The following is a 17687-nucleotide window of genomic DNA, read 5'->3' as shown; positions in this document are numbered from 1 at the left end:
ACACAAGAACTAAATGCTCCAATGTATCAATTAGAGACATGCAGCAACAAATGACAAAGAGATAAATAAGACACTGTATCAACTTGTGGGGCGTTTTGTTGAATATATAGCACACACATGACAAGTAGATAAATAAGGAAAAGGGAAAGCGATGATGTGCAAAGATAACTATAGCTCACGGCTAGAGATGTTGGTCGACTTTCAACTCGTCCAGCCCACGGGGAGATGTGGCCGATGATCTTCGCGTTTGGAAGGGATGCCGTGGATGACCGAAGGCCACCTGCTAGTTGGTGACTAGAGGCGGCTACCTATGAGTCGGGGAAGAGAGGACGACTTCGCGTCGAGAATGAGGGTTGCAACGGGCAGCAGCGGCGACGCTGAAGGCAGGAGAGGAGGGACGCGTGATGCTCGCTTGTTTCCTTTTTTTGTTGGTTGGTACGATGGGTTTTCCCAATCCTAGGTAGGTAGGGGCACCACATAGATCCCATGGCCATGGACACCCATGGGTAACCCAATTAGTTTGGGTAGGGTATGGGTGTAAGGTCATGTCCGTGGGTCACCTGATTAATATTAGTAATTAAATATCTTCCCATAAGGAAAGCAATATTTTTTTATTGTATACGACGATTAAACTTTTGTTGTTGAAAAAGCATGCTGATTTTTTAGTCCAATCTAATGCGTCAATCTCTATTCGGCGCCCTAAGCGCTGGTTAATGGCATTTACTATAAGGCGCCCCCAGTACGCTAGGTTAGGTGCGGGCCGGCCCATCTACTTCTAGTTTTTCAATTTACGTTTTTCCGGTTATGTTCTTCTATAAGTTTTTTTTCTCTTTTCTTTTTCGCTTTTGTGTGAACAATTTCCAAATCCGTGAACTTTTCTCATTTTATAATTTTGGTGAACTTTTAGCTTGTGAACTAATTTTGGTTTTTGTGAACTTTTTTTAAATCTATTTTTTAAACAATTATGATTTTTTCGCATGTGTTAAAATTTTCCAAAATCGTGAACTTTTTCAAATTTCGATTTTTTTTATTTTCATGAACTTTTCTCAATCACTACAAAGTTTTTCAAATTCTTGAACTTTTTCAAATTTCGTGATTTTTTGTAAAATTGGTGGGCTTTTCTCATTTTCATGAACTCTTCTCAATTTTTACGAACTTGTTGATTCCTGGACTTTTTTCAAGTTCGTGATTTTTTAATCCTTTTTTGTGAATTATTTTCAACTTTATTATTCTTTTCAAATTTTATGAACTTTTTTTGAAGTCATCAACTGGTGAGCAGGTGAACCGGTCAACCAGGGAGATCTCCCAAGAAAGCGAGTGGAACGAGCGGCTGATCCGCTCGAGCGGAACAACCGCAACGAACGTCAGCGGAACGACTGGAACAAGGAGTCAATTGGTTTTCTTTGCATTTGCTGGTCGGCCCACTTCGCATCGCGCGTGAGCGCCAGCATCACTAACCGACGCTGAGAGTGCTGAACATGAGGTCTCATCTAATGCTACCGAGCCTAGTGAACAATGATGCATATCTTACTCTGCTATTTGCTGCTTATCGCTCTAGAGTGATCCGGCACATAGATGAACCAAATGCTAGCATGAGTAACTTGGCAACGATGCAAGGCCTATTGGGCTTTCAAAGTCTAGACGTTGAAGCCCTTGTACGAGGGCGCAACTATGTCTCGCTTCAAGCGAGACAGATAAGTCTGCTCGCTTAAGGCGCGTTCATAAATTGCCCAGCCCAGCGTGCAAGAGGCAACAGCCACTTTTTTTCTTTTATTTTTTCACTTTTTTCTTTTCCTTTTTTGTTTTAATTTTTTATTTCTGTTTATACTTCCAAATTTCTAAATCAATACTCTATATTACAAAAACCATTTCATTTTTTTAAATGTTAACCAAGAACTGGAAATATCTTTTATGTGTATAGAGAAAATATTTCTCATGTATATGAGAAATCTATTAAAAAATATGAAATATTATCATGTATTTAAAAATTTATGAATGAAGCATAAAAAATCAAATATTTGAAACATGTTATTCTAGCATTTGAAGAATGATAAATGTGTATAGAAAAAATGTTTGTCATGTATACAAAAAATATATAGAAAATACAATGTGTATGAAAACATGTTGATCATGTATTTAATTTTTTTTCTAAAAAGGTATAAAATAAATGTTCGCATTGTATACAAAAAATATAGAACATGCATATAAAAATTGAATATAAAAACATAAACTTGAAAAATGTTCATCATTTGTAAAAAAATGTTAATCATATATTTTAAAAATGTTTAACACGTATATAAAATGTTCCTTGTATATACCAAAGAAGTACAACATGTAGGGAAAAAATTGTCCTCAAACATAAAAAGAAAGGAAAAAAATTATTAATCATCTATTTCACAAAATTTCAAACATGTATAAAAAAGGTTGATGATGTGTGTGAAAAATGAAGGACGTGTACTAAAAATTTTGAACAGAAAATTATATATTTTTAAATTAGATCTTGTATCTAAAAATGTTAATCATATATTTTTAAAAATTTAGAATTGTATTAAAAATGTTCCTTATATATACCCAAATTTACAATGTGTGTGAAGAAAGTATTGATGAAAATAGTTTTTAAAATATTAATCATGTATTTAAAAACTGAAACATGTATAAAAGAATATTCCTAATGTACACGGAAAATGTACAGATGTTTATGAAAAATGTAGACATTTGTCAAAGAATTAAAAACAAACTGAATAAATGGAAGAAAGAAAGGAGAACGAAGAAAGTTAGAAATAAAATAAAAAAATGAATGAAAACGAGGAAGAAACAAAGAAAAACAAAGAATAAATAAATAAATAACCAATTAAAACCATGAAAGAAAAGAACAAAACCGATGAAAAATGAACAAAAGAAAACAAAAAAGAAAAACAAAAGAAAGCCAAAAAACTAGAAGAAAACTGGGAAAGAAGAAAGAAACCAAGAAAACATAGAAGAAAAAAATCCAATGAAAACCATGAAAAATGAAGGGGGGTGGGGGCAGTGAACAAAAAAGAAAGAAAACTGTAAGGCCGAAGAAAGGGGAAGAAAAAAAAACAAATAAAATAGAAAAAATAAAGAAAAAGAAAACAACTCAACGAAGCTGTAGCTACAATGAGCGATCGAACGTCAACATGACCAGCGATCAACTTTTTTTGAAACGGTCCGACCGTATTTACGACGGGGAAAGAAAATGCTTCAGCGAGATGAAAGCTATAGCCGCTATAAGTGTGATATAGTCTTTGCGCTTCTACCACCTGTACTATGGAGAACATATCTGGTGCACCAGAGTTTCTGGTGCTACCGGTGCACCAGACTCGCGTACCACACTTTCAAATGTCCAAAAAAATCAGAGAAAAATATAGCACATTCACATAACATTAATGTACGTTGTCACAAAATTTCAAATCAAAATTTGGAACATAGCTCAAGATACAAAAATGACAAATTCGACATTGACTAGTACACAACACAAGCTGGGCTTTAGATTTGGCCCATTATTACATTGATGTCACATTTGTCATTTTTATATTTCGAGCAATGTTCTAAATTTTAGTTTGAATTTTTGTGACAACATAGATTGATGTTTTGTCAATACACCAATTTTTTCTTGGATTTTTTTGAACATGTTTACACGTTCGGTGCACCGGTAGCACAAGAAGTGTTGGTGCACCAGATACGTCCTCCTATACTATGTTGCTTTGCTAAAAAAAGGTGCTATGTTGCATGCGTGACTGCAACTGGGTACAGGTGTACACGCACTACTAGGAAAAGCCCTACTAATGGCGCACCTGATTTGGCTATTAATGGCGCATTAGTGGTGCGCCATTAGTAGCACGCCATTAGTATATTTTACTAATGGCGCACCACTGGTGCGCCATTAGTATATACAACAGTGCGTCATTAGTATGCCTCCCAGGGGGCCATCTATACCCAGGTGCTTTGGCATACTAATGGCGCACAACAACTGGATGCGCCATTAGTAACTTCGGCATACTAATGGCGCACTGTTTAGTGATGCGCCATTAGTATCCTCTGGCATACTAATGGCGCACTATGATGTGATGCGCCATTAGTATGAATATTAGTTTTTTTTTATTTTTTTATTTTCTGTTTTTTGCACAGGTTACAAAATGTATAATTGGACAAAATATAGACAGCACACATCAACAACAGATTCATCGAATACAATAGAAGATTAGTCTCTGAATACAATTCATCATTTTAGTCTCCGAATACAATTCATCATATTAGTCTCCGAATTGAAAAGACCGAACAAAGATAGAACATTATATTACAAGTCTCGAGACCGCGAGTTTGTCTTCACATTACAAGTCGATATCGATCATCTAAACTACCATCACATAGAAGAGAGCTGCGGTCATCACGATGAGCATCATCACGATGAAACTCGTCTTCATCCGGTTCCTCCAACGCTCCCTCCCCTCTCCCGCTAGATAGCGGGCGTATCTAGATTCGCCCTCGGCCCTAGTGGCGTACCCTTTGTAACTGTTACCGCTGAATCGGTGAACCTGTCTCTGACACTCCTCCCAGTCGTCGTAGACTCCGGGAACCTTACCCTTGTACACGACATACCACGGCATCGCTATGCAGTAGCCAAACGAAACGTTAGTACCAATTCACAGACAATACATAAGCAATATATAAGTATGCAACAGAACGATCGGAAGAGAAAAGCAAGACATTAATAGCATCGATTACATCTAAGTTGAAGGACTCTCGAAACCAAAGAGACATACTACAAGTTCATTAAAGTTTAATTACAACATGAGCCAATCGATATTTCAGAACTAGACACAGCATCACTGCTTTCGACTCGACTCAAGGGACCGGAGCGTGGATGAAGCCGCCGTCTATCGTGGGAGTCATGAAACAACGGGCGTTGTCAGCCTGCATTTGTAGGATTGTGTCGATGTCACTGTTGGACGGTTGATTTCTGAGGTAGAACTGCCCCGAGGTACGAAGGACATCTTGATGGATGATTTCCGCAAACTCCGACTGGATGCGAAAGAATTCTTGTCTGATGTCCGCGTCCTGGATTGCCGACAGGCTCGCGGCCCAATCTTTGAGTCTACTCGGTAGCAGTAGTTGATGATGGTCCCGTACGATCGCCCGCATGTGATGGATGGCGTAGTAGGCACCCTTCTGACCGCCAGGCGGCTGCTTGACGCAGCAGAACGTCGTATTGTGGGAGAACACGTGCTTGCCGTACTTACGAATAGGCCTGGTGAAGGTGCCTCCAGATTTGACGTAGCCGGGGAGAACATCATCAAGAACCTTCTTGACATTTGTGTAGTCTACGTTCGACTGACGGTCCGGGTCGAAATACGTGGCCATGGAATATTTGGGGCTTAGGAGGATGAGCGTGCAATGTGTGTCACTGCAGAAAACACGGAATGTTAAAAGAAAAACGATCGAAATCTAAGAATTCATATGTTACGGGGCGGTTGAGGGGAGGACTTACTCGGGAAAGTAAGGCACGAGGAAGTTGTCCTTATCTTGGTTTGCCAGAATGACGCCTTCGAGGTAAGAACTCGCGACTTGCCGGTCCCCAGCGTTGCCCAAGATCTTGGCACACATGTAGAAGGGGTCGACTATCACGATGTCCGGGGTCTTGTCGCGAATGATCCGCATCTCCATACTCAGCGAAAATAGCCGAACGAAGGTGTAGTGCAGCGGATGAAGGTTCAACATAGCGTGGATGTCATCAAACCGCAGGACGATCGTACCCCCGATGGAGTTATCCACAAAGCCCTTGCCCTCTGGCACCTTGGCCGCGAAAACCGGGTATGCCACATCCTTCTCTCAGAGACGCCGCTTCTCCAAAGAAAGAACACTGTCATGCAGACTCCGCATAGCACCAGTTGCAGCATCGAGCATATTTCTCGGTAGCATCGACCTACCCGCCACATGCACCCTCCTCGAGATATCCGCAGTTGAAGGTGGCCCGTCCTGAGCACGGATCGTACTCGGTGCCGGCTGGCCCGCACCCTTGTTAGTCTTTCTTTTGCGTGCCTTCTTCTTGATCTCCTGTAATGGGACCGAGTTCTGCTCACAGACCGCCTTCTTGAGTGTGTTGGGGCTGATCATATTTCGCACCTCGCCTATCTGAGGCTCGGTGAAGTCGGCAGCTGGAGGCGTCTCCTGAGAGCTGAACTGCAGACGACGCCTGTTGCAACTTGGCTTCTCCGCGGTACCAGCTAGATCGCACACGTCTTTTGTTGGGTTGGGTTCTTGAGAAGGAGGCCCCATGAAGTCGCCACCGTCCCCATGATCGGCAAAGTACTGATCGACGTTGGCAAATGTATCGTCGTCGTCGTCGTTCTGATCCTGTGCCATATGCATGTTTGGATCCAGTGGCATAGGGATGTCCGGCACCGTTGCGGCGGTCTTGCCATGGGGCCGACTTGGCGCCGGCACGACTGGCGGTGTTGTCTTTGGGGTGGTGTCCCCCGCCCCCAAACGAATCTGGCTCTTCGGCCAAAGCAGGGGCCAGCTCAGGCAGGCGCTGAGGTTCATCACGTCATCATCGTCGGCCCCGATGGGTCGAATCGGAGGTAACACCTCGTCGCAGCCTGGCAGCACCCGAACCAGTTGAACCCTAAACAAGTTGGGTGGCATCTGGGTACCGTGGAACAAGGGGTTGCCCGGTTGAACGATTTTGCCCTTGGCGACATCGACCAACTCGTTGTTCACGAAGTGCAGGAGAGTGCACGGAACGTCGGCGGCGCCCTGCGAAAACATGTAGGGCGTTAGGGATGCCCAGTCAAAGGCAAGGAGATGAAGTCCTCGGCCGAGAGAGGCTTAATTAGTTACCGTGATGATGGCGTCGAGCTCGGCTAATGTCGAGGCACCGCCAACGGCGGGCGTGCAGTTGACGGAGGGGCCGCTTGCTGCAGAGGTGCCGGCCGGCGTACACCCGGGTGCATTAAGCTCCCGTGCCGGCGTCGGAGACACCAATGCCGGCTCCGCCGGAGACACCAATGGCCCCGCCATCGCGTTCTGCGAGTTGCTGGCCGTGAAGCTAGGAATCGGGGGCGGCCCCTGTTGGCCGCCCGCAATCCACGCACTAATCCCCTGGATCAAGGTAGGCACAATGGCGGTGATCGTCGCTCCGAGTTGTTGTTGCACTTGCTCTTGGACAATCTCCGGAATCCGCGCCACCTGTGCCCTGAGTTCTTGAACCTCGCGCGCCTGGCTTTCCGAGCTGGTCTTTTTCTCCTTTCGCCCAGCAGTGTTATAGTATGACGACCATTTTGTCGACAAGCCTTTGCCGGCCACACGACCAGCTGACGTCGGCTTACTGAGCTTATCCTTGTTCTTCATTACATTCAACGCCCTATTTAGAGTGGTGTCCCAAGGGTTGCTCTTAGTCGACCCCGCGCTACTGCTTTCAGTCGCCTGCGGAAGGAATGTGAACCATTTAGAAATTTGGCTTCATTAATTAGAATGCAACCATATGGAGCTAATTACGCGGGGGTGTATTCCTTACCAGAACAAGCTCAAGCGCCCTGGTCTTCGGATCCGTGGTAAGCTCCTTTGTTTTCGGGTCCTTCTTGTACCGGGCCCTGACAAAGTTCCTGGTCTGCTTGTCACCGTATTTATCGAAGAGGGGCGGTAGGCCTTGCTCGGCACGGTCCGCCTCCTCCTTGTCCCATATAGGCTCCGCCACTCTGTAACCGCCGGGACCGAGTGTGTGTTCCCCTAAGTTCAGCTCCCGCATTTCTTTCCCCCACTTACTTGATTCGGAGTTTGCGGTGCTCGAGCAATTGATCTTGAAGTCGTTGTAGTCATCTTCGGTGATCGAAGGATTTTTCTCCTTGATCTTCTCATAACTCTCACCTTTCTCGATCATTCTCTTCACATTGCTTTTCCAAGTAGACAGGGCCTTGCTCATCTTCGTGAGGGCAGCATTGTTCACTTTATTCCCTTTGAGGCTTGTGTTTTCAAATTCAGCGGGGAACTTGTATCGTTCGTGCAGCTTCGTGAAGAGGAGGTTGCGCAAATTCCCTCGGTCAGGATGCCTCAGGTTCTCGGTGTTGATCGAGACGGTGCTCCGGAGAATGCACCCGAGCTGAAGCGAGTACCCCTTGACTATTCGTTCGGGCGCCGTTGGATTCCCGTCGGAGTCCACTTCAGTAACTTCCTCCTTGAGGGTGCGGAGCACGGTCGGGCGCCGGTCCTTCCGTTGCCTCTTCGGTTGGCTGCCATCTGTGCGTGCGCCGCCATCATCAGTGGTGGCATCCTCGGCGGCACCATCAGTGGTGGCATCCTCGGCGGCACCATCAGTGGTGGCATCAGTGGGGTCATCCTCGGCGGTACCATCAGTGGTCTCAGGATCGGTGGGGAAGGCGGCGTCCTCATACAAGTGAGGTTGTTCCTCCATCTCCTGGGACAGCTTCCAGAATGGCTTGTCGACGCCCGAACCCCCGGCCTCATCGTTGTTGGCCATGTTTCTCTCTAAATAGGAACAAAGTTTGGTCAAAAAGTTGGTTATTGTCAAGGAACAAGATCATGGTCTCATCATTTAGGGTTTGTCGACACCGAGGCATCCTAAAAGCTAAGCTTTTATCATTGAGGGTTTTTCGACGCCGAGGCACCCTAAAAGCCTAAGCTTTCATCATTTCGGTTTTTATCGACACCGAGGCACCCTAAAAGCCATGCATTAGTCACAAGTACGCCGGGGCACTTGATCCTACTTAATTAACTACTAAGATACCCCGGCCCATGCATTAGTCACAAGTACCCCATATGTCCTATTTTTAGCAAAGTCATGCTAAAATTCACGGAAAATTTCAGCATGACCTTTGCTGAAAATAGGACATATGGAGTACCCGAATTTGCCGGAACGGAAGTTAATCGACATTCCGGCAAACTCAAGGGCCTCTCGGGTGGACAAGGCAAAAAAGGCCTCCATCACAACATGGAAAATACATTGGCATGTGAAGAATTGATACATCTTCTTGACCATCTACTACAATTGATACATCCTATCAAGAATGGTACACATCACCATATATTGCAAAGATGTACTGGTCAGCAGCAATTTTAACAAGATGTACTGGACAGCAGCAAATTGAGCAAAAAAATGTACTGGACAGCAGTATATACAGGGGGAGAGGAAGAGGGGTTGGTACCTTGGGAGAGGAGGGTGTGCTTGGCTCTGCCGCCGTGCCTGAGTAGCAAGCACCTACGCCCCTGCCTTGTTCCACTTGTATCCTGCAGATCGAGAGAGGATGAGATGAATCAGATCAGTTGCTCATGCTTTTTACAAATTGTAGCTACTGTTTTTTATACCTAAACAAAATTGCCCTAGCTATATTTGCTACTGTTTTTATACCTAATTTTTTGCTACTGTTTTTTTAATTTGCTACTGCTTTTTTTTATTTGCTACTGTTTTTATACCTAAACAAAATTTCCCTAGCTATATTTGCTACTCTTTTTTTATTTGCTACTGTTTTTATACCTAATTTTTTTGCCACTGTTGTTTGGACTACTCCGTCAGCTCCTGTGACTGCCAGAATAAGTGCCGTAACATTTTTGAAGCTAACCTGACTACCCTGGCTGTGTTGTTTTGTTCCATAGTTGCTTTTTGTGTGTTCCATCATTTCTGTCAATTTCAGTTGCATCAAGGGATCCAGCGTATTATGGACTCGATGAAGTTGAACTCTCCAGACGACGGAACTGGACTGGCTCTGCTCGTAATCAGGTATTTCTTTATGTGTTCCATCATTCATTTACATACTTCCTCTGCCTTTATTTTAATAACTGGACTGGCTTGAGGATTGTTCCTGAACAAGTTATACTACAGATTTCCTTCATTGTTTTTCTTCTAGCTATATCATAGGATTACCAATGAGGCACATGTACTCTCTCCCTTTTTAGAACAAAAATGGGGTACTCTTGAGCATGCATGGATGGCACTATTACAGCTGAATATGATGACATCCTTTAGCATGTAAAGAGGAGACAGATGGGAATGACATTTATGTTAGTGTGCTTTTATCTTTACGATTGGCAAAGTGAAGTCTATTTATTTTGGATTCGTATCTTTGGACAACCACCAGATTGGTACTGTAAAAAGGGCTGTTGAAAAGGGGAAGAGCAATCCTGCAATGGCAAGACATCAGGACAATGGTACAAGCAGAACTAACTACTATTCTTCCCAAGACAATGATGACTATATTGCTTCAGAATCAGATAGACAGCTTCTACTCATGAGGTGAGTTTGCTCACTCTTACTTTTACTGCTCATATACTGTTCAAATATGTTGGTTAGAAACATGTGCTCTAAAAAAAGAAACTTATTATCTGTTCAATATGAGTAGGATTACTCAAGATTCCCCTTGTATGTAAGTAGGCGGTGTTTAATTTAAAGTTATGGTGTTCTATGCATTGCTAAAAAACTCTGTTACCGCCAAAAAAAACTGTTACCTCTGCCTTTTTTATTCCATGGTTTTAGTCCAGCATGAGCATCCTAACCATTTTTACTAAGGTTTTTTCTTTTGACACACCCTAATTAGTAGAAATATCATGTTTACATTCTATTTAGTGTCTTTGTTGCTCCTCCTGGATAATATTTGACATAGCAATATACCACTACTCGTATAGCATATAGTGTACGTACCGTACGTTTACCTGCTTACTGTAAGTTGTGTTCCACATTAAGCATTCAACCTGGCGGCTGTGTTCCACGTTTGAAAGAAAAATCTCTTGCACTTGTGCCTGTTCTATCAAGCTTGATGTTATCTATTTAGCATTGCTTAGAGACGATAGAAGTATTGACAGTTGGGAAACATAGATCGTCTAGTCAACCCACAAAATAGATAAGGCTGTACTGTAGTAAGCACCTATCTGCACGCTCAATCGGCATCTTAGGATGGCTTGAGAATCAAATGAACCAAAATTATTACTCTCTGACGAGAACATACAAGTACTGAAATTGCTTCTGAATTTCGATTTGTGCGGATTGACTTTAGATTACAATTTGATTTCAGGATTTGTATGAAACATCTGTGTATGACTGAATATCTGTAAAACATGTACCTGCTTACTGTAAGTTGTGTTCCACATTAAGCATTCAAAGAGGAAGGAGGAGGCCGGAGGGGGAGGGAGAGGTGGGGGCAGTACCTGAGGAGGCGGAGGAGGCCGGAGGGGACAAGGAGGAGGTCGGAGCGGCGCGGCGGTGGCGCGGACGAGGAGGAGGGCGAGGACGAGGACGACGGGGCGGCGGCGTCGGGAGAGGAGAGGGGAAGGGGATCGAGGGCGACGTCGAGGGGCGAGGAGGAGGTCGGGGCAGCGGCGTCGGGAGAGGAGAGGGGAAGGGGCAGCGGCGTCGGGGCGTCGGGGCGGAGACGAGGACGACGGGGCGGCGTCGAGGCGGCGGGGCAGCGGCGTCGGGAGAGGAGAGGGGAAGGGGATCGAGGGCGAGGGCGAGGGAGAGAGAGGGGATAGGTTTGGGCCGGGGATAGGCGAGGGCGAGGGCACAATACTAATGGCGCACCACCCCTCGGTGCGCCATAAGTACATCCATACTAATGGCGCACCTCACCCTGGTGCGCCATTAGTATTTTTTTTATTTCTGCTCGAGCCAACAGGTTATCTTCCACCTGACCTGGTCCACACCAAGTTCCCTCTACTAGCTCGACTGGTCAGCACCCAGTTCTCACACCAGGAGGTCCTGGGTTCGATTCCCAGGCTCCACAATTTTTTTATGCATTTAAAATGCTGTTTGATATTTATTTGTGTTTAAATATGTTCAAACTTGTTTAAATCATAACAGTAATATTTTTTTATAAGACAGTAATAATTATTTAAAAAATATCATCAAACAGTAATGCCGGTGGAGCGGGGGAGGGTGCGCGGGGTGCGGGGGGCCGGTGGACCGGGGGGTGCTCGGCGGCGAGGGGGACCGGATCTGGCGAGGTGGGATAGCGATCGAGATGGAGGGGGATCGAGATCGAGTGTCCATGAAATTTAAAAATATTCATGATAGTTCAAAAAGTGCCCATGAAATACAATCGAGAAATGAAGGCTACGATTTAAATACAATCGATCTTAGCTAGCTATCTGTTCACAATCTTCTTGCCCTTCTTTTTCGCAAATGGAGTTCTTCTGTGGAACGGACGTCCTTTAGGTAGGGTGGTCCTGCTTCTTCTTGTGGTGTATGCTGCTACTTCATCATCGTCGTCATGTTCGATTCTCGGGTCGCCGTACTTGTCGAAGTCTTGCTCATTGGCTACTCCATCCATTCCGATGATCTTCCTTTTGCCTCTCCTCACGACAACACGACTGGGCTTTGACGGGTCGGTAATGAAGAAGCATTGGTCCACTTGGGAAGCCAGTACCCATGGCTCATTTTTCGCGGTGACGTTTGCGCCTGCGGTCTTGGATTTGGCTTCGGGTATAACCATGGTGGTGAAATACCGGTCTTCTTTTAGGACGCTCTTGGCCCATCTGACACGGAACATCGGGACCTTCTCTCCAGCGTAGCTCAGCTCCCAGATCTCCTCGATCCTTCCGTAGTATCTGTCCTTGTCGTTACCGGTGTAGGATTCCATCGTTACCCCGGAGTTCTGATAACCATCGCTCTTCATGTCCTTGGCCTCGGTGTAGAATGTGTAGCCGTTGATATCGTACGCCTCATAGGTCATCAGGTTGTGCTCGGCGCCCTGTGACAAGGCGAATATGAGTTGTTCTTCCGCGGAAGAATCCTCATGTAAAGGGTACGACAGAAGCTTCTGCTTGAACCAACGCGTGAAACATGAGTTGTGCTCTTTGAGTATATCTCCGTCCGTCCTCTGTTGGCCTCGGTCATTGTACGTCTTCTTAATAAAGGTTTTGTGCTCTACCACCCAAGGATCGACCACGTCTATGTGTTGTAGCGCGACTAGGTTTGCTCTTTCAAAGTCGGCGAGTCGACCCTCGAAGTCGACATGCATTTCGCGGCGACCCTCACGGTGACCCCATCCAGCGAGCCTGCCGAGGTGCCTGTTGACGGGCAGACCAACGGGGTTCTCGATGCCTAGATAATTCGTGCAGTAGGAGATGCACTCTTCGGTCAGAAAGCCCCTGGCTATGCTTCCCTCTGGACGTGACATGTTGCGAACGTATCCTTTGATGACACCATTCATCCTTTCGAACGGCATCATGCTGTGCAGGAACGTCGGCCCGAGTTGGATGATATCGTCCACGATATGGACCAGCAGATGCACCATAACGTCGAAGAATGCGGGCGGGAAGTACATCTCAAGCTCGCATAGTATCACCACGATCTCTTCCTGTAGCCTTCTGAGTTGCCTCACGCCAACAGACTTCCGAGAGATGACGTCGAAAAAGTTGCATAGGCCAAATAGCGTTTCACGGACGTGCGCGTCCATGATCCCACGGATTGCAACTGGAAGTATCTGCGTCATCAGCACGTGACAGTCGTGAGACTTCATCCCGCTGAACTTCAGCTTCGCTAGGTCTAGGTATCTGCTTATCTTCCCCGCGTAACCGTAAGGAAGTTTTACTCCTACGAGGCAGGTGAAAAACTGCTCGATCTCCTCCTGACTTAGAGTGAAGCACGCGGGAGGGTAGTCATTTCCGGTCTTCTTGGCCTTTTTGCCTTTGCGACGACTTTCCGTGTCCTGCTTCGCCTCATCATCATCATCATCATATATAGCGTGAAGCTCCTGCCTGATGCCCATTGATTTCAAGTCTGCCCTTGCTTTCGGCCCATCTTTGGTCCTCTCTGGCATGTTGAGCAGGGTACCAAGCAGACTCTCGCACACGTTCTTCGTGATATGCATGACATCAAGGCTGTGAGGCACACGGTGGATCTTCCAGTACGGCAAGTCCCAGAAAACAGACCTCGTTTTCCATACCTTCAGCAGCGGCTCTGGCGCCTTTCGCTTCTTTCCCGGCTCTGGCGCCTTTTGCTTCTTTCCCGGCAGTGGGCAGTCTTTCCAATTTTTCAACAGCTCGTCTATTTCCTCGCCGCTCCTCGTACGCGGGCGTCCTCGGGGTTCGGTTTCACCATCGAATAGATCCTTGCGTTTTCTCCACGGGTCATCGTCGCGAAGCCACCTTCGATGTCCCATGAACACGGTTTTCGAAGACCCGGGATCTCTATCTAGCTGGCGATACGTTGTGTCATCCATGCACCTGACGCATCCAGAAAATCCGTGGACCACCTGCCCCGCGACATATCCGTAACCGAGATAGTCGTGCACCGTCGTGAGCAGCGCGGCTCTCATAGGGAAATATTCTTTCTCTGCGGCGTCCCACGTATTGGCTGGCGTTTTCCACATCGTGTCAAGCTCCTCTTTCAGCAGCCCCAGATACAGATTGATGTCGTTCCCTGGTTGTTTCGGTCCTTCGATTAGCATACTCATGTGAATGTACTTCCTCTTCATGCACAACCAGGGGGGAAGGTTGTACATCCACACAAACACAGGCCAGGTGCTATGTGTGCTTCTCTGGCTGCCAAACGGATTGACTCCATCGGTGCTCGCGCCCAGCACGATGTTCCTTGGATCGTTCCCAAATTCTAGGTCTTCGAAGTTCAACGCTTGCCACTGGCTCGCATCCTTAGGGTGACTCAGCATCTTGTCTTTTTTATCTATCTCCGGATCATTTGCGTCATCTTCTCGCTTCTTCTCCTCCCTATCCGCGTGCCAACGCAGGAGCTTTGCTACCTTAGGGTCCGCGAAATACCGCTGCAGACGAGGAGTGATCGGAAAGTACCACACCACTTTTCGAGGAGCTTTCTTCCTCTTCTTGTATCGAGTGACGCCGCACACCGGACATATGGTAGACTCCGCGTGCTCGTCCCGATAAATGATGCAATTGTTCATGCACACATGGTATTTCACGTGCGGTAAATCCAGAGGACACACGATTTTCTTCGCCTCCTCCAAACTGGTCGGGCACTTGTTCCCTTGGGAAGACGTTCGTGCCAGAATGACATGTTCTCGTCGAAGCATGCGTCGGTCATTTTGTGTTTTACCTTCATCTCCAGAGCCATGAGCGTTACTTTCAGGCGGGTATCCTCGGGCCTGCATCCTTCATACAATGGAGTAACCGCGTCTAACTCAAGTTGATCCATCTTGGCTTTCTCTCGGGCGGCAGCTCTTGCGTTATCCGTCTGCTTGAGAAGCAGCTCTTGAATATGAGGGTCCTGCACCCAGCCCATCGATGGTCCAGCGTCGTCTGCTCCGCCGGCATCATCATCTTCATGATCATGCCCGTCGTCTGCTCCGGCATCTTCCTCATCATCATGTCCTGCATCTTCTACATGATGACTGTGTACAGCATCACCGTCGTGATCATCTCCTGGGGATTCTTCGTCTTCTCGCCCGCCCGAGCCGCGGTGGTTGTCTTGCTGCCCTTCCTCATTTCTTGCCCGGCCCCCATGGACGACTTCGTAGTCATCTTCATCACCTTGCCACCGATAGCCATCCATGAAACCACGCAAGAGCAGGTGGTCCCGCACCTGCCAGGATTCCGGGTCCGCAATAAGGCTCTTCAGCTTGCATCTTCGACACGGACATCTTATCTCCGTCTCGTTCTTTTGAAGCATCTCGGCCTTCGCGGACCTCAAAAACCTATTCACGATGCCTTCGGTCATCATGCGGACCATGGTCGCCTGCGGGGTAGAGCAAAACGATATTTTAGAACCAAGAAAAAATTTGGCATGACTTTCCCTAAAAATAGGACCAAAAAGAATGCTTAATGCCAAAATTCTCGCCGAAACGGAAATGAATCAACATTCCGGCAAAATATTGGCAACTATCGCATTTCAAATACCGGTACACCTCCAAACACAAACACATATGCAACACCACAAACATATGCAACACCACGAACATACATAGATCTAGCTAGGCCATAAAAAGTGCATGTGCACATTGTTGTAGGGAGAACAACATAAATATAGCTTCCCCCCTTACTTACCTATCAAAACAAGGTAATTTAACCACTTAAATTGAATGAATCTATGATGGAAATGAGGTGAAAAAGAGGAGGCACCCGATACAAGGAGGAGGTGGAGAGAATGAAGTGGGGAGAAAGTGAGTGTGGGTAGGAGAGGCTGTCCAAAATATCTTGTTGCTGCCCACTTACTAATGGCGCACCAACTCTAAATGCGCCATTAGTAATCCAGGTTACTAATGGCGCACCTTCTGGTGGTGCGCCATTAGTATAATTGGACAGGCGCACTAGTAAAAAAAAATTGATACTAATGGCGCACCCTGGGCCAGGTGCGCCATTACTAGCCATTAGTATGTTTGGACAGGGTCACTAGTTAAAAAAATTGATACTAATGGCGCACCATGGGACAGGTGCGCCATTAGTACGTTTGGACAGGCGCACTAGTTAAAATTTTTTTTTTGATACTAATGGCGCACCCTGGGCCAGGTGCGCCATTACTAGTTACAACTAGTAATGGCGCACTGTGTCTGGATGCGCCATTAGTATGTTTGGACAGGCGCACTAGTTAAATTTTTTTTGATACTAATGGCGCACCCTGCGCCTGGTGCGCCATTAGTAGTTTCAACTCTAATGGCGTATCAGAAGGTGGTGCGCCATTAGTATATACTAATGGCGCATCGCTTGTCTGGTGCGCCATTAGTGTCAATCCCATCTATAGCCCTTTTTCTAGTAGTGACGACTGCGGGAGGTTCAAAGCGATAATTTCGGCTCTCCACCAATAGGTTTAGACATAATATTTAAAACACAAGCCAAATAAGCCTCACTCATGAGTATCTGATAAATTCTTCATGTTGCATTTACAAAATTTCCCTCATGTGTCTTTTTTCTACTATGTACTACAAGGCAAACAGCCTCACAACTCCTTTATGAAATTTAAAGAAAAACAAGGGTTACATACAATCTAGAGGGGTCAGAAACTTACACATAGCTAGTCATCTATACAACTAGGGTAAAGAAGAAATCCAAGTCAAGAAACTAGCCTTATATTTACATTTGATCCTATGTGGAAGAAGTGTAATATCATGGATGAAATTATGCCTCCGGGTTCTAAACAATGGTCTTCCATTCCTAAAAACCTTTGAATTCCTCATGGTCCATATGTTCCATACATCTGTGAACACTACCTCAGTGAAAAAAAGGTTTTCCAAAGTCTGTCCTAGCAGCAACAGCCATCTAGTAGGTGGTCATAGTTGGCTGAGCCACCCAATTGATCTGAAGATAGTTCCAATCTCTCTGGCTGAAATTGCAAGTAAAAAAATAAATGAGCAATATCTTCATGGATCAAATTGGGGCACAACACAAAGGTGTCATCATCCACATGTCAATGCCTTCTTTGCATCATATCCCTTGTGTTCACACGGTCCATCAGTAGTGACCAAGCAAACATTTCTATGTTGAGAGTGCAAGAGTATTTTCATATCCACTGAAAATCGCGCCCACCACAATGTTTGCATGGACAACAGTATAATAAGATTTGGGCATGTACTCACCCGAATTAAAAGGCCATTGCCACACATCTCTTGCCTCTTCGACTAGATTAATGAAAACAAGCAGTGGTTGAAGATTCATAAACTCCACATGAGCCTCAGAAGACAATGGCAGATGGAAGTTGGATACAAGATCATCTGACATGACCTCATGGATGGAGCAGAGTCCATTAATCGGAT

The sequence above is a fragment of the Triticum aestivum genome, chromosome 2D, assembly GCF_018294505.1.
Source record: "Triticum aestivum cultivar Chinese Spring chromosome 2D, IWGSC CS RefSeq v2.1, whole genome shotgun sequence".
NCBI lineage: Eukaryota > Viridiplantae > Streptophyta > Magnoliopsida > Poales > Poaceae > Triticum > Triticum aestivum.
The sequence above is the reverse complement of the archived record's forward strand: the minus strand, read 5'-3'. Positions refer to the sequence as shown.